This window comes from Diceros bicornis, chromosome 13 (genome assembly GCF_020826845.1).
Source record: "Diceros bicornis minor isolate mBicDic1 chromosome 13, mDicBic1.mat.cur, whole genome shotgun sequence".
Classification (NCBI taxonomy): Eukaryota; Metazoa; Chordata; class Mammalia; order Perissodactyla; family Rhinocerotidae; genus Diceros; species Diceros bicornis.
This window is the reverse complement of record NC_080752.1, coordinates 4,147,368-4,155,454: the sequence shown is the minus strand read 5'-3', so window position 1 is coordinate 4,155,454 and position 8,087 is coordinate 4,147,368. Positions and strand designations below refer to the sequence as shown.

General features: G+C 42.7%; 1 long non-coding RNA gene across 1 annotated transcript; it reads right to left on the bottom strand.

The window, feature by feature from the left end:
* Positions 1-3,059: 3,059 nt before the first annotated feature.
* Positions 3,060-7,772, bottom strand: LOC131412498 (uncharacterized). Its single transcript, XR_009221796.1, has 3 exons — positions 7,720-7,772; positions 7,520-7,631; positions 3,060-3,103 (listed from the first exon to the last, which is right to left on the bottom strand). It is a non-coding gene; the product is annotated as an uncharacterized LOC131412498 (long non-coding RNA).
* Positions 7,773-8,087: the final 315 nt, after the last annotated feature.

The window sequence follows — 8,087 nt, the reverse complement described above, 5'->3', positions numbered from 1 at the left end:
GAATTGCAATCCAGATCGAAAAAGGGAACCAATACCAGAAGGGAGCCAACCAAACAAATCAAGGCTGGGTGTAGGAAAACATTCACCTGTTTTCTCATGTGCTCGTCAGGTATAAACACACAGCATTCAGTTTGAATGATCGCACATGTACCACCTTGGGTTGCTGTAAGAATATCTAAGGCCATTCTATTTTGAAGGACAGCTTTTCTCATTAAAGACATTTCAGTATTTAAGAAAGCTATTCTGCCTGACTATCATTAAGGGCTTGTTGAGTAAATTTTGTCAGAGCCTCTGTATGTGATATGACATCTTCCAGCCCCAAGGAAGGAGCGAATATAGCTGTTAGGTGATCATACCAGTGGAACACTGAATGAGCCCATCTGGCCTTAAGGAGAGGCAGATTGGCCACAGATGTTATCTCTGGAACGAATCTTTCCTTGTATCCAAGAGAAGCCCAGAGTGCAGCACCCTAGCCATCCTGGTGGCAGCCAAGGCCAGAGGTTTGTTCCACATAACCACTGAGTTCCATTAGGAGCCATCCAATAGACGCCTGGTCTTCGAGACCAGTCTGTTCCAAACCAATCACTTTTTTTTTTACGTATAATAGTATTCTGACGTGACTCGGGGGGTATCCAGCCCATCTTTAGAGTGTAATTTGGTAGATTTTGTTTGGAATGATTTCTCTGTTCCCAACATAAAGGTGCTGGTATGTTTAAAGATCCATGGCTAGGAGTAAGCCCAACATATCCATCCCAAATTTGTGTGAAACCCTCCATAGTTTTTACTGTAATGTCTGGTTTCTTTTGTTTATCTGCAATTTGTTGGGATAATTGGATGGTTTGAGTAATAGAAAAAGAATAACCATGTCCTGTATTATTAATAGTATGGGCTATTGACCATGTTTCAGGATCATAATTAGTAAGATCAGACGAACTGTGAACATTAGAATTAGATCTTTCTACCACAATAAATTACTTTAGAGCTTTACAATCTGTGTCTCGAAAGGGAAAGACCCACCAAGGCAAGCCAGAGGTGTTAGAAAGTGGAAGTTGGCCACATAGCCAACAATTGGACTGATTTTTGTGTGTAGCAAAGAAATGTGCCCATTGCAGAAAAACATTGCTATCAGAGGTCCAGTCAGATGTAGATTGGAAAAACAAACATAGCATTAGGGAAACATTAAATGGCATTTTCTTTTTTTTTTGTAATCAACAAAAGGTTTTGTAATTAGGTTCTAATTTATCTTATAAAGTTGAAGGTTAAAGCACTGGTGTAGGAAAATGGTAAGGCAATCTAGAAATTGATTATTTTAGCAATTACATAAAGCTTAAACACTACAAGGGTTTAAATGAGGAGATATAAGGTTAGGAATACAGGCCTGGTCCAGAGTCTCAGGACAGCTGTCTACAACAGATGTCCTCTTCTTCTCATCCTGGTTTGGAGATATTCATCTTGGTCAGTCGAAGTTGGGTGTCAGAGACTGGAGTTGAAGTCCATTCAGGTGGAGAAGCCTTTTTTAAATGAGAAATGTGAATCCATGAGTCTACGCCTTTGAATTTTGCAGCACATGGATTGGTTAAAATCACCTGATATGGTCCTTTCCAACGGGGCTACAAAGAGTCCCTTATCAGGTGTCTTTTCCAATAAACAAAATCTCCAGGTTGTAATCCATGATCCTTAAGGTCTTCGTCTCCCGGGAGCTTACTGTGAAAAGAATTAGCTCCCAATTTCTCATTTCTTTTGAGACCCTCAATGAGACCTTGACAATAATGTAAAATATCTCCTTTAAGTAAAGTTGGTTCATACATTTCTTCATCAAATTGCATAGGTCGTCCAGTTATTATTTCGAAAGGAGACAGTCGATGTTTACCAACGGATGTAGATCTAAGACTGAGGAGAACTAGCGGAAGAGCTTTTGGCCATGAGAGATTAAATCCTTCGAAAAGCTTTGCCAATTGAATTTTGATCGTGCTATTAGTTCCTTCCACCAATCCTGAGGATTGGGTATGGTAAGCGCAGTGGAAATTCTGCATTATTGGCCAAATATTACAAATAGATTTAATGATTTGTCCAGTGAAATGAGTTCCCTGGTCACTATGTAACTGGGTAGGAATTCCCCAAGCAGGAATTATTCTCTCTAATAGTAATTTACCTACTGTTAGAGCCGTTGCTCTTCTGCAAGGAAGGGCCTCAACCCAATGTGAGAACATACAGATCATTACCAAGATGTATTTATATCCTTGAGATGGTGGCATTTAGACAAAGTCCAATTGCCATACCTCAAAGGGTCCCTTAGGAAGGGAAAAGTGGCCTTGTGACCCATGAAGTGGTTTCCCTGGATTCTACTTTGGGCATATAACACAACGAGTATAAGTTTTATGGGCCACTGTGGGAGAAAGTTTCCCAAAGTACTGTTTTCCCCATAAAATCATCTTTTCAGGTGCCCAGTGGGTTAGTTGGTGTATATGCTGGAGCAGGGGCAATTGTGCTCCAACAGGTACTATGGGTTTCCTATTGGGCCCAAACCACATCTGTGAGGGGGTGTCAAAAATTCCCCCTTTTGACTGCCATATCTGTTTTTCTTCTTCCGTGGCCACTTCTTGGGCCTGTAGAAGGAAGTCTTTTCCTGGGTTAGCAGAGTTACTAGGAAGCAGCAGGCATTCTCGAGGCTGGGTAGGGCAAGCCTTCAAGGCTGCTTGTGTAGCAGCTGCATCAGCAAGCCGGTTTCCTTTAGCTTCCAAAGTATCAGATTTGGAATGCCCTAGTATTTTAATAATCACTAGTTGTCTCGGCAGCTGTATAGAATGTAATAATTCTGCAACCTGTTTCTCCTTCTTTATAGGCTGATCTGAAGAGGTTAAAAACCCTCGTTGTTTCCACAGCATTCCAAAGTCATGTGCTACTCCGAAAGCATAACGGCTGTCAGTGTCGATATTTGCTACCTGGTCTCTGGCCAACTGACAAGCTCGAGTTAAAGCAATGAACTCGGCTTGCTGTGCTGACTTTATCTCTGGTAAATAAGAACTCTCGATTACGTCTACTGAGGACGTTACTGCATGTCCAGCCCGATAACATCCTTGTTCATCCTTTGAGTAAGATCCATCTGTAAACCAAATTAGATCAGCATTGTCAATGGGAGTTTCTTGCAAATCCATTTATTAACTAATTACCTACTTCCTAGGAGTAAGTAGGTAATTAGTTAATAAATGTAGTCGTGGGCATCTTCTTCTTGTGATGCTGGAAGTAAAGTTGCAGGGTTAAGATTATTACACCGGGCTAAGGTAATATTAGGAGCAGAGAGCAACAGAACTTCATAGGAGGCTAGTCGGCTGACAGAGTAATGCTGTGTGATGAGATTTTAGGAGAGATTAGACTGAGTGAGGAACATAGATAGTCAAAGGAGACCCCATCACTATTTCTTCAGTGGTCTTGCATAAGAGCGCTGCTGCTGAAATGGCTCTCATACAAGGCGGAAGCCCTTTTGCCGCTGAGTCTAACTGCTGACTATAATACCCTATAGGTCAATGTCGACCTCCGTGTTTTTGAGTTAAGATACCTAAGACATTTCCTTTATCTTCATGTATGAAGAGGAAAAATGGCAAGCTGTAATTAGGATGTCCTAAGGCTGGTGCTTGGGCCAAAACAGACTTAAAGGTAGTTACTGCCTTCTCTCCTTCTGGTGTCCATTCAATTACATCAGGCTGGTCAGACTTTAGTAATGTATATAAGGGCTGGGCAATAAGTGAAAAGTTAGGTACCCAGTTCCTGCAATATCCAGTTAGTCCTAGGAGTCTTCTTAACTGTTTCTTTGTCTTAGGGAGAGAAAAAGCCAGGATTCCTTTAATCCTTTCAGAATCAATCAACAGTCCATCCTTAGATATCAAGTGTCCTAGATAATTTTACAACAGGCAGGCAAAAATGTAATTTGTCCTTGGACACTTTATGCCCCATAGATGCTAGCTGTTGCAACAGACAAATTGTGTCCTTCTGAGAATCCAACTTAGTGTTTGAACACAAGAGAAATCATCCACATATTGAATTAAAGTGGAGTCATTAGGGAATTCTATATTCACTAAGTCAGCCTTGATTATCTGGGAAAAATAAGTGGACATCTCAGTATAGCCCTGTGGCATCACTGTCCAGGTATACTGGCGATCTTCCCACGTGAAGGCAAAAAGATATTGACTATTCTTTTCCACGGGAATGCTGAAGAAAGCACTGCATAAATCAGTGACTAAGAAATAACGGCTGTTAGTTGGAATGGCTGAGAACAAAGTGTGTGGGTTAGGAACCACAGGATGTCGGGGAATCACGATGTTATTTATAGCTCTCGGATCTTGAACAAATCTCCAGCCTTTCCCATTCAGCTTTTTTTACAGGCAAGGTAGGTGTATTACAGGGACTAGTACAAGGAATTATAAGTCTCTTTTCAAGAAACTCCTGAATGATAGGGCTTATCCCATTTAATGCCTCTGGTCTAAGTGGATATTGCCGAATATTAGATAGAGGCTTAGAGTTGTCAACAGTCACCTTAATAGGAGTGGCTGATTTAATTTTCCCAATATCTGAAGAGGATGATGGCCATAATTCTCTAGGCACTTGTAATAACAGGTCATCAGTTTTCTCTTCTATTTGAGTCATTGATTTCACAATCATCAACCTTTCAGCAATTACAGTCTGGTCAGCATCCCGATTTTCTGAATCTAGAAGCATTTCGCCCTTTTGTGAAAAGGCAATATGGACGTTGTATGCTTCTAGAAGATCTCGTCCAATCAAATGAATTGGAGCACATTTAACCAGGAGAAACACATTTTTTTCCTGTGATGGTTCTTAATTGAAAAATTATTGGTTCTGATTTAAAAACCTGCATTGGAATATTCGAAACCCCTACCGTTTGAACTGTCCATTTACTCCGAGGGAAAGGGCAATGAATAAGGGTAGGGTTGAGGACAGATAAGGTAGCCCCGGTATCTACAAGGACCTTTAAAGTTTCTCCTCCAATAGTTATCTCAAGTTCCCCTACGGCATTTGTGAGGAGGAGGGGAAATGCCCTCTCGTAATCCTCGGAGCAGCCCTATTCCTTTTTATTGTTGTCACCCCCTAAATCCCATTTGAGTTTATGGCAGTCTCGTTTGAAATGACCGGGATTTTTGCAATAGTAACAGGCACGGTGATTTCGTTTCTGGTCAGATTTTAAAAGGATGGCGTTTGTTGGGCCACTAAGCTGTTGTAGCTGTATACTCATAACCTCAGTGGCCTTTTTTTTTTGCTGGAGGGTTTTAAAGATTTTATTTATTTATTTTTTCCCTCCAAAGCCCCAGTAGATAGTTTATGCCATAGCTGCACATCCTTCCAGTTGCTGTATGTGGGATGCGGCCCCAGCATGTTCCGGAGAAGCGGTGTGTGCCCGGGATCCGAACCCGGGCTGCCAGCAGCGGAGCGCGTGCCCTTAACCGCTAAGCCACGGGGCCGGCCCTCTGGAGGGTTTTAGATAGTTTATCTGTCATAGTGACAAGAGCACTAGTGTGCATTAAAGTCCAATCCAGTTCATGTCTCTTAACTAATTTTGCTAATTCCTCATCTAATCCTTCCAAGGAAATTGAATTGAAAATTGAATCATTTTAATGATCCTCAAAACATTGAGGAGCCGCCCAGAGTGCTGTTTGAAGGCTCTCTCAAGCCTTTCGAAATAATCAAAGATAGAGTCCTCGGGTCTCTGCTTACATTGATGGACTTTAGCCCACTCTATCCTCCTGGGAAAAACTACTGGACTGGCTTTGTGTAAGTTTCGAGCAATATCCCTACACTCCTTAAGGCGGTGAGGCCCATGCTTATGGAAATCCTCCAGGGGGTCTCTCCAATCTGCCTCTTTTATCCATTCATTTGCTTTGTTCTCAGACACCAGCAAATGCACAAGCTGATATAAATCTGAATATCCTGTGCATATGTTCTAACAATAAAATCAAATTCTTGAGCAAACTCTAAAGGATCTTGCAAAGGGCCTGGGAAGTCCTTCGTCAAATTCTTAAATTCAGTTCTAGTCCAAGGAGTATACACAAGAGCAGGCTCACCTCACCCAGTAACAGTTTTCTCCTTAAAGACAGCCACTATAACTTTAGGACTTTCAGTATCTGCTCCCTGAGAGTTACTTCTTGTTTTCTCTAGGGGTGGAGGAGGAGGGGAAGGTGAAGGAGGAGGAGGAGGTGAAGGAGGAGGAGAAGGTGACGGAGGAGGAGTAGGTGAGGGAGGAGGAGGAGAGGAAGGAGGAGGAGGTGTGGGAGGAGAGAGAGGAGGAGGAGGTGAGGGAGGAGGAGGTGAGGGAGGAGGAGGAGGTGAGGGAGGAGGAGGAGGAGAGGGAGGAGGAGGTGAAGTGGATAGGTCAGGGTACGGAAGCTCAGAAAGGAAAGGATACACGGGTGCTGAGGGAGAAGGAGATGAGCTCTGAGGTGCTGAAAGCAGCGGTGGTGGAGGAGGTAGAGGAGGTGAAGGGGGTGGACAGCTTCTGACTTCTTATCTCTCTTTAATTCAGAAATATTCTCAGTCAGTTTATGGTTAGTCTCCTGTAAAGAGGTCATTTTATCATTATTACACTTTGAAGCCTCTAAATGCCAATCATAATAATCTTCCTCTTCTTTTGTTTTGGTTTTATCGCCGGCTTTTTCAACATGGGCGTGCAAATACAGTAGTTTTCAGAGGTCAAACGTTCCCCATTTTGGCCATTTACGACCTAAGTCATCCTTAGTTAACCTTTCCCATTTAGTTAAATACTTGCAAGCATTGTTTCCGTCTGCAGTATACGTGAAACCAGCGGGAGTCCCCGTCGGGGGTTGTCCATCTGGAAGCCGGTAGGCTTTTGAAGCACGGTTTCCCATTTTTAGTTCTGTTTGTTCGTTTGTTTTTTCTAAAGTCTGAACAACTTCTTGAACTGTGTAGTGGGTCACAAGTGTGCTGCTTTGAGTGTTATTCCCTAAAGGAATGTCGTAATCTCTGTCTTATTTGTCTAGGTTTCTCCCGCTGGCAGTCTAGGACCACTGTGGCGGTTCGGAGCTTGGGTGACCAACACTCATGTGCGCATCCCCGGACGAAGCTATAATTAATTAACGTGAATGATAACGGAATGCCTTATAGGACGGCTACACATCGTGAGGTTCACCTCTGACACGCCTACTGAGGTTTTTCAGTCACCTGTAAAACGCCTTTTCAGCCGGGAGGAGCCATGTCTCTTTTCTTCATAGCTGAACAAGATCAGACTCTCATTTCTCTATCAAGCAGTTTTGTTCAGACCTTATAAACATAATTCTTTCCAATTTTAAAGCCAAATTAAAAGGACAACCAACCCAGTTTACTCCAAGCTTCCCCTAAAGTTCCTTGGCCTGGGAAATTCCCCCTAGGTTTTTCTCCACCTAGGAAATGTACTGGTACCCTTCAAAGCCTCTAGTCTTAATATCTTAAAACAGCTCAAATAAACTCTTGGACTATCAACTTAAAATAAAGAGGTCCAGGATTCAGGAGAACTCACCAGGGTCACCTGAAGAATGCAGTGATCTGGGTGGGGCTCAAAGTGCCCCTGCGGTACCAACTGTCGGTTCAGTGTAGATTCCAGGTGGTATCCGGTGGGTTTCTCTGAGATCCTGCCGCAATTACACCAAGAAATGTCGATGCAAATAACCCATAACCAATCTATAAATCAAAATCGGGATGAGTTTCTTACGAGCCAACCTTTGAAGACCATATAGCCCGGGAGAGTCCTTTCATGAAGAAATGGAGCACTCTGAAGAAGTGAGGTGTACACAGTGGTTATATACTATCAAAGAGCATGTATCACATGTGATTGCAATGTCCCTTTTACAATAGCCGCGACATTGACCTGTCAGCACCTCAATTGATGGACACAGTGGGTATCAGGTCTGCTGTCTCCATGGCCGTGGCTGTTGTCTCAAGTTGGGTGGTCACAGGATGAACACAGCAATCAAATCCTAACCTAGGGAGAAATGCTTATCCTTAAGGAAATGCCAATGTGGGGGAAGTTGCATTTACATCTTAAGGGCATTGTTCTTGTCTTTGGGACATGTTAATTGCTTAAAGTG